Source organism: Protopterus annectens, chromosome 17.part0, assembly GCF_019279795.1.
Source record: "Protopterus annectens isolate FY-2018-M chromosome 17.part0, PAN1.0, whole genome shotgun sequence".
NCBI classification, from domain to species: domain Eukaryota; kingdom Metazoa; phylum Chordata; order Ceratodontiformes; family Protopteridae; genus Protopterus; species Protopterus annectens.
Window position 1 is genome coordinate 140,023,853 of NC_056751.1, and position 18,713 is coordinate 140,042,565.

An 18,713-nucleotide genomic window follows, 5' to 3' on the forward strand; every position below is an offset into this window, starting at 1 on the left:
CCCTCTTGTGGGAGTGGTAACAAGTTGTTCCATAGCATTTGAGTTTATAAATTCTAGGAACCTTTGAGCTAGGGTGTTGAAGCTAGAGTAATGCTCCCAGTCTATGTTTGGGTAGTTGAAGTCGCCCAATATAATGGTGTTTGGAGAGACCTTCATATTTTCCAGTGTTCTCAGGAAGGCTGAGTGAGGTTCCTGGGTTTGGGAGGGTGGTCTGTAGCAGGCTATAAACTGGAAGGCAGTTTTACCCACTGTTAGTTGCACATGGATAGTCTTTGATGCTTCGTGCTGTGCCACCAACCTGGAGGTGTGGGTATCTTTGACGAATATTGATACTCCCCCTCCTTTTCTGGTTCGGTCCAAGTTTTGGGGCTGAAAAGCATGGTATGAGGTATAACCTGGTAGTGCTGGGGTGCTCTCGGGAGCCTTGAACCAGGTTTCTGTTACTGCACAGATATCGATGTTCTCCATGCTAAGGAGAGTTTATATGTATACACACACACACACACACACACACATGGGTCTATATTATTTAGTCGAATGGCTGTTCAGTAAATAGCCGTTCATCAAACACCTATTTAGTGAAGCCGCTCTTCATTGAACGGCTAATTTTAACTAGGGCAAACCAGTGGTTGGCCACAGTCTGAAATTTGCCCTTTTCCCCACTGTAGTATGATCTCAGAGTTTGTATATTTAGTTAGAGGGTGTGGGTTATTCGCTAAATAGCCATTCAAAAAAATAATATATACCCAGTAATGCACAGCTTTCACAACCTGAATGGGTACAGAGGCATTTGCCGTAAAAAAAAAAAAAAAAAAAAAAAAAAAAAAACACAATGGTGTCAAGAGTTTATATTATCATAACTGATCATTGTCTTAATGTCTTTATGTAGTGGAGTACATTTAATAAATAATGGCACTAATTAGAGTCATGGACATCTTTTACTTCAAAAAATGTATATTAATTCACATTCTTTTATTCTGTCAATTTCTTATCTTAATAATTCTAACAGTTTAAAAAGTGTCCCTGATTATTTCTGGATTTGTCCTTGATTCTGGAGGTAAGAGGTTCAGACCTATGTGTGACTGGATCATTGTAAACCATGCAGTAGTGTCAAGGGATATGTTGTTTCTCATCCAGGTGTCTTTATTTTCTGCTTTGTATTGACACTTTGCCATTCTCGCGTATTAAACTTAAGATGGCAATCCGCCTAGCTGCCTCCATGCCATTAATGGAACTTCCAAAATGCCTTGCAATTGTGTTGCAAATATATATATGTGTGTGTGTGTGTGTGTGTGTGTGTGTGTGTGTGTGTGTGTGTGTGTGTGTGTATATGTATGGGGACCCTTCAGAATCTCGAAATCCTAAAACCTTTTCCTCGCTGTAGTGCAATCTCGGAGTTGGTATATGTAAGTAGTGGGGGGGGGTGCAGGAGGGCTTGCCCCCATGCAGAAACTTTTAAAAAGTATTTTTTTTTTTTAATTTTAATTTGGATTTGTTTCAGAATCTCAATATTCCGAAATATCGGTCATATGGTCTCGATCATATGAAATTCAGTGTTTGGGAAATTTGGGATTCTGAAGTGACTCCGTATGTATATATACATGTGTGCGTGTGTGTATATGTATATATATATATATATATATATATATATATATATATATATATATATATATATATGTGTGTGTGTGTGTGTGCATAGATATATATATATATATATATATATATATATATATATATATATATATATATATATATATATAGAGAGAGAGAGAGAGATACAGATATATACATACTCACACACACACACACACACACACACACACACACAGACACACACAGACACACACACACACACACACACACACACACACACACACTTACCGTCTCTTTCTACTTCTAGTTCACATGGCCTTTTGTTTTAGGGGAGTGTGAGTAGTATGACTTGTAACCTTCATTTTCTCAGAGGAAGTTTTCAATTTTTTTTTTCAGTTGTGGCTTCAGAACTGTCAAGTCTGAAGGTTTCTGATAAAGTAAGTGCTGCACCCCACTTCATGTTTCTGCCTTCTAGATTATCCCAGTCATTACTGATATAACCTGCGCACCATAAACTTGTCTAGTAATTTCGAAAGTGTGTTTGGTTAATGCACACAGTTTATTGTAGTGCTGTTATAAAACTGGGGATGCACTACTTTTGTATGAAGTAAGATTGTTATGTTTGTCTTATATAGCTTTGACTGTCTCCCTTTGTCAACTAAGCTGAGTGCTGGATTAAAATTATGGCAGACTGTATATCATCCATACTCTCCTGCCTGCCACTGAATAATACTGTAACTCTCAGTGATAACAGAGGACAGTGGACATTGGTAGTGTATCTGCGTAGCTGACCAAATAATATTGTGGTGTGGGTTCGGGTAGGTAGGTAAGATTGTGAGTGTGTAAGTGTTGAGAATAGTAGCATTTGTACGCATGTGATGTGTTGGAATTATTAATGCAAATATGATCAATCAGTATTTGACACCGAGAGGAGCAGTAGGAGTTAACTGCAGAAGATGCCTGGAGGAGCACTCAGCTGTAATGAGTTAATAACAAACCTTTTTGACACACAGCAGAGATATAAATTCTCTAAATGAAGGTGTAACATTATTTTTATAGTTCTTTGCAGTAATTTTCCTGGCTGTTGTAAATAGTTTCCAGAGAAGCGAGAATTGAGATTTCTGTAAACATCTTGGAACTGCAGCATTAAACAAGAGCAGAAGTTTAATTAAAGGAACAGTATGGGCAAATAATGAAAAAAAAAAACATATATTTTTTATCTTGCCATGAATTACTGCACCTTCCAAAGCTGCCTGCAATAAAATAAGTACTCGTTCCTAATTTTATTTTTTTAATCCTTGTCTGCCTTCATGGGGGCAGATAGCCTGATTCCTTTGCAATGCTAAATCTGTCCCATAATGAACTACGAGAGCAAATATTGTGCTAAAAAGTAACCCTAGCATTTGTCGTCGTTCACTTAGAATGGACCACCTGAAAAACTGCCAAGTTTGACAGTCTGCAGATCATGTGTCACTGACTGGTCTGCACTAACTTTTACAAATACTGTTCCTAGTGATCTACTAGACATTCTCTGAAAGAAGGGTACAAAAGTGTCAATAAATTACTGAGATAAAAAAGACTTTTAATAAAGAACAGTTCTGCAAGTTTCAATTCCTAGCCAAATTACTCCTCCCATCCTTCAATGAGCAAGTCTCATTTTCACCTTGGCTAGATTCAACTAATTTGTCAACTTCGCTTGTCAATAGACATCAATCACATCACAGCCTAGTGTTCTACTATAACTGTTTCCTCATATTTATTTATTTTATTTATTTATTTCACATTTATTAACCGGGTTATTCCAAATGAATTTGCGAACAAATCCATTTTCAGTAAAGACCCAAGGGGAAAAGTCCCAGCAAACATAAGTAAAGATAAAGTGACAATATACAAATATTAAATAACAGTCACAATACAAAGTAATTGTAAAAAAGAAAAGGTTATTAACTATTTGCATTGCACTGATAGTAACCAACCCATTTTCAGTAGAGACCCAAGGGGAAAGAGCTCCAACAAACATATGCAAAGATAAACAAACAGGACAAAAACTATTAAAAAATATGAAATTATAAAGAGAAAAACAAAAGAAAAAAATGTGAACATTAAGGGTTGCACTGATAGCAGTGGTCTAAATTTACTACATATAAAAGTAAAAACATTTCCCGGGAATTCACTCTAAAAAAAAGTACACACATCAATCCAGAGTTTAGGCCATTTTATCCATTTCTTAACATGTACACAGTAAAATATTTATTTTACATTTGTTGACCGGGATAGTCTGACTGTGAATATATGTCCATTTTCAGCGGAGGCCCGGGGAGAAAAGCTCTAAGATAATAATACACATTGAACATTTAGTAAATGCTAGTTTCAAGCAGATTACAGTCATAAGCAATACCTGCATTTAGCACATATAGTACTAACTTAGTATAAAACACTTTACAAAGCATAACATTATTTTCAAAGTTATTTATACATAACATTACAATCAGGTTTAAGACACATTGAGCAGCAGTTATACAATTGGCCCTTCTTGAAATGGTGTGATAGAAAAAAGTTAGAAGTAGTTGACGGTAAGGCACCTAAGTAATAGAGAGATCACTAGTTGGGTTTAGTGCAAGTACATAACTAATGAGTTTTTAAGTATTTCTTGAGTTTGTTTTTGAATCGAGTTAGTGAGTTTTCTAGGGTCAAGTTAGCTGGGAGTCTGTTCCATTTTTTTCCAATAGAGTTGGCAAACAGGGAGTCCCCAGCTGAGCAGTTTGATTTGTGTGTTTGAACTAGGATTCTAGTGGATGCAGTGGCCAGGTGCTGGCGTGTAGGGGCTGATACTGTTTTTTAGTGCAGGTGTACTTTCTGGTTGGTAAAGGATTTTATGTGCCACTATTAGCTGGTTGAACTGCAGTAGGCTAGGCAGTTCAAGACATCCTAGACGATTTATGTTGTAACAGTGGTGTGTCCGATAGTCTGTGCCAGTAGCAAATCTGCCAATGTGGTTATAGCAGGATGATAATGTATTAAGATATGTTTTGTTTAAGTTGGAGAATAGAGGTGAGGTGTAGAGAAGAGTTGATAGTAGATGGGAACGGGCAATTGCAGTTCTAGCAAGTGGGGTAAGGCGAGGTTTGATTCTGTAGAGAGCGCCAAGTATTTTATTAATGGTTTTGATAGTTTGATTGATATACGCATCACAACTTCAGGTTATCAACTGTGGCACCCAGTAGTTTAGTTTGAGCTTCTTGGGAGATGATAGTGCCATTGTTAGCGGTTATGTTGAAGTATGTCAGGGGGGTCCTGCATGTGGGGGAGAAGAGGAGCAACTTAGTTTTGTTGGGGTTTAGGATTAGATGTTGATTTCAGAGCCATTTTTCCACTGTATTGAAGGTATTTGGGTTAATGTGAATAAAGTAGCTGGTGAGGTGTCAGAACAAATCAAGGTGGAGTCATCCGCATATTGAATGCAGGTAGCATCTGGGATGACTGAATGAAGATCATTGATAAAGATGGAGAAAAGAAGGGGCCCTAGTATCGACCCGGTGGGACTCCTAATGTGATGGGTAAGCGAGATGATAGCTTGTGCTGCCATAGGACTCCCTACTGCCTGCCCTGCAGGTAGGATTGAAACCATTGGAGTGCATGGTTGTTTAAGGAGAAGGTCTTCAAGGTATTTATAAGCATTTTGTGGTCAACCATGTCAAAAGCCTTGGATAGATCTAGAAAGATTGCTGAGAATAGTTTGTTATTATTGCGGTTGTGGTTAATGACATTAGAGAATGAGAGGAGGACAGAAGTAGTACTGCGGTGTGGCTTAAAGCCATGCTGAAAGTTGGACAACAGCTTGTTCTGTGTGAGGTAGTGCATGAGCTGTATGTGTACACACCTCCAAATTTTAGCTAGAGGTGACAGAATAGCTATGGGTCTAAAGTTTGACAGCTCAGTGGAATTGCCTCCTTTATGGAGAGGTATGACGTGGGAGATTTCCATATAGTGGGTACAGTAGCTTCAGATATAGCTCTGTTGATCAAGATTGAGATGGGGTATGCTATGGTGTCAGCAGCCTTTTGCAGATAGTCTGCTGGGGGGAGGTCGGCAGCCGGGGTGGTGGGTCTTAGTTTCTTAAGTAGGGCATGAATAAGTTGAGTAGGAACAGGTTGGAAGGTAAAGTATGTTTGGGTGCTGGATGTGGCTGCATTAGAATTAGAGCCATTGAGAGAGAGTTGGCTGGCTAGAGACTGGATAGTCTCTGTGAAAAGGCTGTTGAAGTTATTAGCAATGTCTACTGGGGATTTTTGTTGGGAAGCTGAGGGGTGTGGAGTAGTTTGTTTATTCCTGCCCAGAACTTTTGAGGTTTGTTTTGGTGTTTTTTCAGTAGATGGTAGAGGTACTTTTTGTCTAAAGTTATGGATTTTTTTGTGTCATTCCTTAGCTGTCTGAATCTTAGTTGTTCAAGTGGGGCTTTTGTTTTTCGGTAGATGGCCATGCTTTGTTTCTGAGTGAAATTTTTGTTTCAATATTCAATTTGAATTGCATTCTAGCTGCTCACATGGTTATCTTTGTATAGTTACTCTGTTATACCATAACTTGAACTGTGGTATTTAATACCAAGCTTTACATAACAATGAAACAGTTCTCAGTTTCTTAACGACCTCCTAAGCTTCTGATGTTACCCAGTATTTCTGTTACTATTGCTTAGTTGTATACTTGTAGTATATCTCATCTTCTCAGCAACAAGACTCATGGCGAAAGCTTCCAAATCAGATACTTTTGAAAACAGCAATACTACTGATTTAGTGAGCTCACAAAATAAGACTACATGAATTAGCATTAATTTCTGAAGAAAAAAAGTATTTTATTGAAATTAATGCCATTTTTGTTCATCCGAATCCAGCACCTTTTCAAAAAGCATTACAGAGTGTAGTATGCTGGAGCAAAAATATAAGCCAATATTAGGGACACTTGTGGAGTATGCTGATAAGCGATATGACAGTTGTTCTCTGTTCTGCATTACAACTATCCCACATCAGACAGGCATGTACATACTTTATGACACATGTATTGAAACAGTGCTGTCAGCTGCAGCAGGAATACCATACTCCAAACAGGGCAAACAAACAATTTTATTCTTAATCTCTCCATTTGACAATACATAACATTCACACCACACTTACAAAGGCACACAGCCACCCACACAACATACCAGTCAACTTTGAGGCTTTTCCCACCTCTCTGCAAAACACTGCTGTAATGGCTTTGGCAAACAAAGATGACTGATGGATGTAAGCTCAGGACTCCCATCCCTAACAATTTCATCAAAATGTTAGTAGGCATGCCAATATCTGTGCCAGATGGAGTGTAGGTTGCATTAAGAATGCATCCCTATATCAACATACCAGTCAACTTTGAGGCTTTTCCCCACCTCTCTGCAAAACACTGCTGTAATGGCTTTGGCAAACAAAGATGACTGATGGATGTAAGCTCAGGACTCCCATCCCTAACTATTTCATCAAAATGTTAGTAGGCATGCCAATATCTGTGCCAGATGGAGTGTAGGTTGCATTAAGAATGCATCCCCATATATCACAATTTCAAAAGATGACTTTCACAACTGTAAATAGCACAGTTTTATTTTTTGAGAAGCTGATATAAATATATAGAAATGCACTCTATATATATATATATATATATATATATATATATATATATATATATATATATATACACGTATGTGTAATTGTGTATGTATATATATATATGTGTGTGTGTGTGTGTGTGTGTATATATAGCTATCGCTCATTCTCTCTCTCTCTCTCTCTCTCTCTATATATATATATATATATATAGCAAATAAGTGTACATGTTTATGTACATGTGTGTGCACATATATATATATGTATATACACACACATATATATATATATATATATATATATATATATATATATATACACACACACACACACACACACACACATATCTATATATATATATATATATATATATATACACACACATATATATATATATATATATATATATATATATATGTAGCAAATAAGTGAACATGTTTATGTACATGTGTGTGCACACAGACACACACACACACACACACACACACACACACATATATATATATATATATATATATATAGAGAGAGAGAGAGAGAGAGAAAGAGATCTGTCTATCTATATCGTATCTTTCAACCTCTTAGAGCAAGAAATCTGGACAAAGCCATAAGTGAGGGACAAAGGCCCAAAAATAGGGGCAATTTTTAAATATTGCTCTTACAAACTTAGAAAGTTGGTAGAACAGCAGGTTTTGCATTAGAATTAATTTTCTGAAGGGTATGATTTCTAAAACTCAAATATCTTTCATTAGTTTCTGACTTCAGCCCTTAGTAATTTGCCAGAGAACAGCAGTTTTATGAGAAACAAACCAAAAAGTGAGAAAAATGTGAGGTAAAAATCTGGACAGTTGAGAGGTATTTATCTGTATTTATATATATATATATGTGTGTGTGTGTGTAGGGAGGCAGTTCTTTGGCCCATTGCTCAATTGTTTGACCTAGAAAAATTGTGACTGAACATTGGCTTTAATAACCAAGTAAATATAGCATGTGTTCATGCAGCCAAAAGGAAGACGAAGTAAAACGAAGCAAAACTCTGCTCCCACGGCCTGTATGTGTTCAATCTTTGACTTATTTACAAATGAAGCTAATAAACTTACTGATATATTTCTGTAACAAAGTTATCTTAAGAAGCTCCTGTTAAAGGTGAAGGATGAAGTCTCCAGTGGGTGGGTAACTAAATTTCATCCCTTATTAGCATAGGAAATGCATTTATTGTGTACAACAGTGTTAACAATCCCATGACAAATCCTGGACTTAAATCCTTCAATAATGCATTTTTACTGACCTACAATTCAGTCTGTAAGGAAATCAAGGACATCATCACCATTAATTGGAACATTCGTAAAGTTAACAATGACATATGCAAAATATTGGGTAGTAGTCTGACCTTTGTTTCTAAAGTTGGGAAAAATGTAAAATCTATTTTAGAATAGCATTCAGGTGAACAAGGGACGTTTGGAACAAAAGGGACCAGGAAATACGGAGCTTGCGGTCAGTGTTATGGAAAGGAATTTATTATATTGGAACATGACCCCCACACCAAGACGCAATTGGGTGGAAACTATGGATCCAAAGGACTAGTTTACGTAGCTACCTGCTCATCTTGTGCTGCGTTCTATGTGGGAAAAATAGAACAGCATCTTCATCGAAGGATTTATGAAAGTACTTATAGTATCGACAAATGTAACATCAATAATTCTTTGTTCAAACACAAGCAGACATGTTCTAATTTTTCTAAATTCCTATTTGGTATCGAAATTGTTAAAATGAACAATAGAAGTAGATCTTGGGGAAACTAGACTTGAATATAGAAAGTTATCCTGGCAACTTAAATTAAATGCATCTGCCCATCCGGGGCTTAATGAATATACATCTATAATACAATTTTTAAAGTTAAGGGTGGGTAAATTATAATTACTACATATATATTCACTAATTTAAATTTTCAGCATAATTTTTTAATGGGTAAGATTTGGCTTGATTTTTATACACATTTTTTACATATATTTTTGGTATATATATATTTTAACTGACCTAACTCAGCTTTCGTAGTTTTTTTGTTTTTTATTAAAATAACTTTAACTAAGGTTTTTATTTAAAAATAAAAGGATTTGTACTGTTAACTCCTAGTTTTTGATTTATACATTTATGTTTTAATCACGGACAACCTTATCCTTAATTACAGTTCTGATTAAGTCCCTAAAGCAGTTGGGATGAAAGAGCTTAACTGTTGTTTTGTTGTACTTTTACTTGGGATTAAAGAGAAATTTATGTATGACCTGCCTTACTGTCTTGTTCCTACATACTACGTGAGCTGAGTTTTGCTTTGTAAGCACTGAATTTGCCAAACTTACGGATGTTAAGTTGTCAATCTCGCCTTCATTTTTGCTTGATGGGTTCGGAGCCGACCCCTCGGCTCCGACTCGGCACTTGCTAAGCTCGAGAGTCACTTTTACCAGCTCGAGGCAGCCCCATATCCCATGATGCAAGGCGGTAAGTACCCAGATCTCGTTTGCCGCTTCGCTTATGAGGTCCTCCTTTTACCAGCTCCTGGTAAGTGATTTGCTAATTCGCTAATTTAGCCCCTTTTAACTTAAAAACCCTTTATTGTTAGTTTTAATTTAGTTTTAAACATTTTCTGACAGAAATTTGTCTGTCTCTTCTTATTTTTTTAGTCAGACTTTCTCCCATCCCATCCCCCCCCTGTTAGGGTGTGTGTGTGTGTTTTTTTAGTTATACCTTTGGGTATATTTAATTTAATTCTTTGACTGGTGTGTGTGTCTGTGTTTGCACCATGTCAAAAGAAAGGGTCTCAGGTTTTAAGAAGTGTGACTCGTGCTGTCAGAAAATGTCTCTGACAGGCGGTCACACTTCTTGCCTGTACTGCCTGGGGCCTCTTCACCTGCAGGACTCCTGTGCTATTTGTCATTCTTTCAGCCAGAGAGTCCTGCAGGAAAGAAGAAATAAGTTAATACTGAGCGGCCTTCTTAAGCCGGAGGGCTCTCCGGCTAAGTCGGCTCCATCCAAGACTACCAAGTCTTCCAAGGCCCAGGCTTCTGTGTCAAAGCCTGCGGCCTCGGCTCCGACTCGTTCTGAGTCGAGATCGGCTCCGGCTGGAGCCGATTCTGGCTTAACTAAGCCTTCGGCACCGATGGCTATCGGTGCCGATTCTGCATCGACCACTTCGGTTTCGGTTCCGATCGGTTCCGACCACCATGTGGCTCAGGCATCGGTGTCGGCTCCGATCGGCTCCGACACCGTTACTTTTGTGGCTGTATCGGCTCCGGCTGGAGCCGATGCATCGAGGTTACCTGTCGGCTCCGATAAGTTGTCGGCTCCGACAGGTTCAGTAGTTTCTTCGGTTCCGATGGCTCCTTCGAGGAAGAGGTCTAGGTCTCCTTCCTTGGACCCGATACTTTCGGCTCCGGCTTCACCTCTCCTCTCGGAACGGAGCCATCGGAGCCGATCTTCAAGGTCATCCAGGCTTTCTGACCATGACTTAGAGAGAGTGGTCAGTAGATTACTTAAGTCACAGGCACTGGCCCAAATGTTACATAGTCCGTCTCAACAGACGACTATTGGTCCACACCCCGTTGCAGTTCCTCCTTCAACTCTACCCCAGAGCTTGGAGTTGGAGTCTTCGGGAATGGTTACTGCTACGGCTGAGGGACGGATACCCCCTTCTGTTCCTTCAGCCTCTACTCTTATCTACTCTTCGAGACCTTCCTTAGAGGGATTCGGTGGCCGGGCTTCCATGGTCTCCTCCGAGGGGGTGAGTGGCATCGGACCCTTGTCCAAACCCACTCTTCCCCTTGGAGCCTCGGCCTTGGTGAGCTCGGCTCCGACATCTGCCTCGGAGACTTCCCTTTCGGTGGTCCCTGGAGTTCCTAGCTCTTCGGAACAGGTTCTCTCGGACCTGCCTGGGAGGGGAGCATTCGAGGTGATGAAGAGTGTGCTGGCCACTGGTATCAGCCAGCAGTCTGTTCCCTTAGCTCCTCCCTCTATAGTGCCTGTTGACATCTCTGCCACTTCTCTTGCTACAGGACCCAGAGATCCTCCGCCTCAGGTTTCCCCATTGGGAATTTCCCCTCTTCCGAGGATTCTCCTGATGTTTCGGGAGATCCTCCTAGGAAGAGGACTTGTAAGAGGAAACATGTAGACTCCCCCGAGTCTATCACTTCAGATACTGACTTTGATGAGTCAGATGGATCCCCAAGATCCCCCTCTGAGGATGTCTCCTTCTCAGACATCCTAGAACTCCTTAGACAGAGGGGAAACTGGCCCACCAATAATCCCTCTGAGGATGAGTCAGTATACCTAGAGGCGTTTGGATCTCGGCCCTCCACCTCCTGGGTGTCTCCGCCTTTCGACCCCCTTATGCAGGTTATTGCCCGAAAGGCGTGGGTTGCTCCTGACTCTGTAGAGCCAGTCCCTAGGAGGCCTTCAAAATTTATCACTGCCCCGTGTGACAAGCAATTCCTCACTAAGGGTGTCCCCGCTGATGCCATGGTGGTGGCTGCTGCCACCAAGAAGGAACTTGCAGATCCTTCCGTGCCGTCCATCCTCCTAATAAGGACTCTAGGACCATGGATAGGTGCGGTGGCGGATGTTTTCCTCAGCGACCTTTGCTATGCGTTCGCTGAATTACCTATGTCACTTCACCAGACTCCAAAGGGATATCCTTAAGGAGCTAGGTGATGTTGTTCAGGATCCTACAGCTGCAGGAGCTCAGGAAAAAATTGCTTCGCAGCTAGGAACCCTTAATTCCATTGCAAACTCCTCCATGCGACTAATATCATATGCTGCTGATGGAGCGAGTAGGGCTGCAGGTACAGGTGTGGCTCTTAGACGCCAAGCCTGGATGCGGCTATGTGACTGCAGATCCCTTTAAGGCGTCCTTCACAAATTCTCCCTTTGATGGGTCAGCTTTGTTTGGCCCTCAAGTGAAGGAAACTTTGACCAGGTGTGAGCAGGACGGCAAGACTCTTTCTGCCGTAGGAGTCCGTTTTTCCACCCCTTCTAGACCTTACCCCAAAGGACAGAAGGGTGGCAAAATGTGGTTCCGCAAATCCCAAGGAGTCACGCCGGATTCACGTGGTCAGTTTACCCCTAGAGGCAGAGGGGGTAACAACAACAGACGCCACTCTAGAGGCAGAGGGGTCCAAAACCAGGAAACAGAGAGCCTCTCTCTGACAAGCCCTTTCAGCATCCCTGAGATGTTGCCCGGCTGTCCCTCCTTGGAGGCAGTCGGGAAGATTATCACTGTACCCAGAAGCCTGGCATTCCCTCACTCAAGACAGATGGGTACAGTCGATCATATCCAAGGGTTACATAATTCCTTTCGAGGAAAGTCCTTTCCCCTCAAATTCCCTTCCAGATGTACCACCGGTCTAAGGAAATTGCAGAGTTAGAAGTCTCAAAACTACTGCAAAAAGAGCCATTCAGCCAGTTACAACAGACCATTCAGAGCCGGAATCTACTCAAGGTTCTTTTGGTCCCCAAAAGACGGGAGACTGGAGACCAATATTGGATCTCAGCAGACTCAACAAGTCTGTGAGGAAGACAAGATTCCGAATGGTCACTCTTCAGTCAATTCTGCCCTTCTTACAGAAGGACAACTGGATGTGCTCAATAGATCTTCAGGATGCATACTATCACATCAAAATTCACAGACGCTCCAGGAGATTTCTCCGCTTTCGGCTGGGGTCCAGTCATTTCCAGTTCAGAGCCCTGCCCTTTGGTCTCACTACAGCCCCCAGAGTGTTCACCAAATGCATGGCAGTGGTCACGGCTCACCTGAGACGTCAAGGATTCCAGGTGTTTCCGTATCTCGACGACTGGCTCCTGTCAGCCACCACCAGGCATCAGCTTATTCAAGCCAGGGATTACACAATAAATCTTTGTTCTCATTTGGGCATCTCGATCAACTTCGAAAAGTCATCCTTATCGCCCTGCCAGTCTATTACCTTCATAGGCGCAAACTTAAACACTGTTCGGATGTCAGCTACCCTTACAGATCAAAGAGTTTCAGACATTCAGAGTCATGTCAGGATCATTCTAGCCAACAAGAAAGTACACGCCAGAATGGTTCTAAAGGTATTAGGCCTCATGGCTGCGGCCATTACTCTTCTTCCCCTGGCTCGCTTCTACATGCGCCTTCTTCAGTGGATGCTGTTCACACAGTGGTCGTACCAACAACTTCCAATGCGTCACCAGATTCTGGTGACACAGACTTGCAAAGATCATCTTGCTTGGTGGATCACATCTCCTCAGGTTCAGCAAGGCAGACACTTTGTACCCCCATCCCCGATAGCCACTGTCACCACGGATGCCTCCCTGATCGGGTGGGGGGGTCATTATCAGGGCAGGATGGTTCATGGGACATGGCAGCCGTTCGAGTACCATCTGCACATAAATGTCCTGGAGATGAGAGCAGTGCTTTTAACGTTGCAAGCCCTCAACGACTTTCTTCCCGTAGGGACAATTGCAGTCCACACAGACAACATGTCTGTAGTTTGGTATATCAACAAACAGGGCGGAACCAAGTCCTACCCCTTGTGTCGAGAAGCGCTCAGACTTTGGCAATGGGCGATCTCCTCTCATCGGTTTCTGGTAGCAACGCATATCCCTGGGAAAACCAACATTGTAGCGGACAGATTGAGCAGAGCTATTCTCATGCCTCACGAGTGGTCTCTCAAGCAATCTATAGCGGAAGAGATATTTCTGGAATGGGGTCGTCCATGTTGCGATCTTTTTGCTACTCCCCAAAACAGCAAATGCCCAGACTTCTTCTGTCTCTTCCCTCTACCAGGCCATCCCCCCAGAGACGCTCTGACCCAGGATTGGCCCCAGGGACTTCTTTATGCCTTCCCTCCATTTCCTCTGATCCCTCAAGTTATCCAGAAAGCTACCGTTTGAGAGCCAAATTGATTCTCATTGCCCCTTACTGGCCTCGACAAGTTTGGTTCCCGTTCCTCCATCGTCACCTTTTGGTGCAGCCGTGGCATCTGGACCCAGTGCCAGATCTTCTGATTCACCAATCCGGTCAGCTGCACCGGTCTATCCCTTCTCTCAACCTCACAGCATGGTTGCTCCACTTCCTTCCTTAGCCAGGCTTCCTTTGATCTCTAACCCAGTTAGAGACATCATAGTAGCTTCTTTAAAATCCTCTACCAGGAGGATTTATACAAGCAAATGGAAACGTTTCTCTTATTGGGCTAAGGCCAAGAATATTGATCCTTTCACTGCCCCTGTTCAGGCAGTCCTGGACTTCTTAGCAGGGATTTTTCATGCAGGCTCCTCTTCTTCCACAGTCAGAGTTCAATTGGCTGCTATCTCCAACTTTCATGTCGGGGTCGCAGATCACAATATTATGTCCCATAGGCTCTGCAGGGCCTTCTTGAAAGGAATTTTCCTACTAAAGCCTCCAATCAGGAATCCTCCTCCTCAGTGGGATCTAAATTTAGTGCTAACATCCTTGATTCTTCCCCCCTTCGAGCCAGCTGTTTCTTGTTCCCTGAAATTTCTTTCTTGGAAAACTTTATTCCTAGTGGCTATTACATCGGCCAGGAGGGTGTCTGAACTTCATGCTCTATCGGTTCGACCCCCCTATTTGGTTTTCACAAAGACAGAGTATCTTTGAGAACTAATCCGACCTGTTTGCCTAAGGTCGGTTCAAAGGCCAAGGTGAATCAATCCATTGCTGTACCTGTATTTTTCCCAAACTATTCAGACAGAGCCGAACAAAAACTACATTATCTTGATGTCCACCGTCAACTCAGATATTATTTGGACAGAACAAAAAAATTTAGGAAATCTGATCAACTTTTTGTTTCCTATGCGGATAATAAGAAAGGCCTTCCTGTTTCTAAAGTGACCTTGTCCAGATGGCTTTCTTCGGTCATCTCTGAAATTTATCTGCTCAGGGGAAAACAGCTGTGCTCAAAACCTAAAGCACATTCAACTAGGAGCTTAGCTACTTCTACAGCCTTTCAAGCTAGACTTCCTTTAGACACTATTTGTGCAGCGGCCACTTGGGCCACTCCTCACACTTTTGTTTCCCATTACAAATTGGACTTGGCCTCCAGGGACAGAGCCAGTTTTGGCTCTACAGTCCTCAAGAGTCTGTTCCATTGAGCCACCCAGGATAGAGGTGCTAGGGGCCGGTCCCATCAAGCAAGAATGAAGGCGAGATTGACAACTTAACATTAAGAAGTTATGTACCTACCATAATGTTCCATGTTAGTTGTCTTCTCTCGCCTTCTTTCTTGCGACCCTCCCTCCTTCCCCCAGGCCTGGACAGACCTTATTATAAGAAATTATTATGCTGAAGACCATTCAGATCTGGTCCTTCTTCCATCCTGTAAGTTTTCTTTCTTCCTTTTGGAAGTGTTTTATGCTTGGTGCTATTGCCCTTTGTCATCAAACGAGATCTGGGTACTTACCGCCTTGCATCATGGGATATGGGGCTGCCTCGAGCTGGTAAAAGTGACTCTCGAGCTTAGCAAGTGCCGAGTCGGAGCCGAGGGATCGGCTCCGAACCCATCAAGCAAGAAAGAAGGCGAGAGAAGACAACTAACATGGAACGTTATGGTAGGTACATAACTTCTTATTTCCCAATTTTGGTTATGGTGAGTTATATGTGGAGAAGCTCAACTGCATGATATTGCTTGAACCACCTTGAAGTGTGTAGTAAATAGTGACACCTCCACCCTTTGTCCCTTTATGTGCAGTAGCTGGTCCAAATGTGTGAAAGTCATTATAGCCCTGCTCTACTGGTATGCTGTCTGTGGTTTTGAACCATGTCTCAGTAACTGCACAGACATCTATATTCTCCAGAGTGAGGAGAGCTTGTAGGGAGTGGAAAGGCAATATCTTCCATTTGTTTTGTGGCAACAGCCTTGGAGAAGGTAGAATGCTGCTCACTGTTAGGCTCATACCTGCCTTGGACAAATAGTTGGAGAGCTCCATCAGGTCTCGCTTCATATAATTTTGGAAGGTACGTCTTAGGTCATTTATGCCCACATGGACTATGACTAAATCATACTGGTCCTTGTGGTTCAGTGACTTGAATGCATGCATTATCTGATGGATCCCTGTCTTGACAGACAATTGACCAATAACCCTCTTCTTGCTCAGTGTAGTGAGTGGGACATCAGTGTGCTCACAACTGAGTCTCCTCTGACCAAAATATTGGATTGTGAGGCTGTCTGCCTTATAGGTTTAGACATTGAGACACTGAAATATGGCTGAATGTGTCATGGTGGGTGTTGCTCCAGTACTGTGTTTTGGAGTTTGCTGAAGATACATTTTGTCATTTCTGTGTCTCAGATTTAGGTAGTGAACTTTTAAGAGAGACTGCAATTTTATTCATTTTTAGCCAAGGCCTGGGGAGAAAAGCCCCAAAAATAAAATAACAGAAAAAATATGTATGTAGATGAAAACTGACAACATATTACAGTATAGTATAAGTGCATAGATTAATACAAATATTAATGCACATATGACATGTACAGAAATACACATATAATATCATTAAAATGAGATAAATACAATATCACATAGCACTGAAACATGCTGACATATTATAAGTGTGACCGTTCATTACTCGCTCAAATAGCAAATGTCAGAGTGGAAAAATTCAAATGGTGAACAACAAGGAGGAGGAGAGGAAGAGAGGGAAGAGTGATAAAAAGTATTTGTTAAAAGTAATAGTTGGGGGGTAGATATGGGGTTTGTTGGGATTCTATAAGAACATCATACAAATATCAATAAATTGTTTTATGTTTTCTTTAGAAATGACTAAAATGTGTCATACTAAGGGTAGATTGTGTGTCTTGATATAGGAGTTTGATGAGAAGTGAGCCAAGGGAGGAGGTTAGCAGTGCCTTGAATGGGTAGACAGTTTGCCGTTTCCAAGGTGTTAAATAATCACACTGAGGGGAGTTTGTGATGAAATGGCAGATTTTTTTTTAAGTACAATAACCTTTGTAATTAAAATCATATCTTCCATAGAAAAGAGTGCACTATTCTGTTAATTTAGCATTGGTTTAATATGGCTAAAATCTTTATAATTTATTGATGCTATTTATTTGCAATTACACATAACAGTAACTTCTAAACATTTAATATCTATACTGCCAATTTAAATTCACTGTCCGTTTTCAAATAAGTTAACTCTTTGGTAATCAGTGATATGTTAGTTTTAATTTGATTGATCTGACAGTTCAAAATATATATTTTTATATTAGTAAAGAATCAACGCTTGGTATTGCTAACAATGTATCAGTAAGTAAATTTTGAAAGTATGTTTATCATTTGCTTTAAAACTTGTATTACGTTTTATGTAACTGGCTGAAGGTTACATAACCAAATCAAATAATGATATAAAATACAACCTTGTTTTGTGTCCTTGTTTGTCTTTGTTGACTAGGAGATAAAAGATCCTAGCTTAACGTGAGATTAATTTTAATAAAGATGATTACTAAGATGCATGCAATTACTTGGAAACCTGTATATATCTAATGCTTTAGTTAAACCAAGTTATTGAATCAAAGGCTTTATCTAGATCCAGGCTAATTGCAGGTAGATTTTGTTTATTGTTATTAGCATAAAAAGTTACACTAATTATTCTTTTCATGTAATGTCACATCAGTATTGGCTTCCTCTGTTAATGTAGGTAGCATATTTTAAGTCTTTTGTAAGGCTTGACATTAAAATGTTGTCATTTGTTTGTTTTTTTACTTTTTTATTTATTGTTCTTTACCATGTAGAGCACTGATCATATTTGACCATTTGACCGGTTGTGTTACTTGTATAGTAACAATAAAGTAAGATTAAAGACATAACTGAAGTATACAGTATAATGACATAACATATATGTAAAAAAAATACATGCGTTTCCAGGAGGGTTTAAAAAGAAGTAGGATCTACAGAATGCAATGCATAATACAGATGTTATAAGTGAGGTTAATGTGGTCCAGCCAAAAGAATGGACGTAGTACATATATATAAAAGTGTGTAGGGAACATTTTGCCATGGGGAGAGAAGAAACTTTAGAAAACTAAGAGCTGCAACAGAAGAGCTAATAACAGGAGAAGTGGATATCAGATATGTAATAGCGAATGGATAGGGCAGGAAGGATGAGACCAAGAATAAGTTTGGATTGCAAGTTGGAGACTCCTTCCCTATCATGGACTCCTATCAGAGTGTAGGCAAAGAAAAGGGGGTAGGAGGTGCTAAGTGCAAGAACTACAATGGTACAATTAATCTAGAACAGAAGCTGACGTTAAAAAAGGATAATTAGTAGAGCATATAAAATAATAATGCACTATGATAGCTGTAAGAATCAATCAGAGGAGGTTAGAAACGATTGAGAAGAGAGACTAAAAAAGTAATTGACAAAGGAAGAATGATAAGAGATATGTATGTCTTTCAAGTATGCAACAAAGTCCAGAATGTTTCAGATTTGAATAGATATGTTTATGTCCTAAG

At 40.5% G+C, this 18,713-nt stretch overlaps 1 protein-coding gene across 1 annotated transcript in view; it reads left to right on the forward strand.

Moving 5' to 3' along the window:
- LOC122791413 (fatty acid amide hydrolase-like) overlaps window positions 1-18,713 on the forward strand; it is a 1,249,544-nt gene that overhangs the window by 784,442 nt on the left and 446,389 nt on the right. The window lies entirely within an intron of this gene.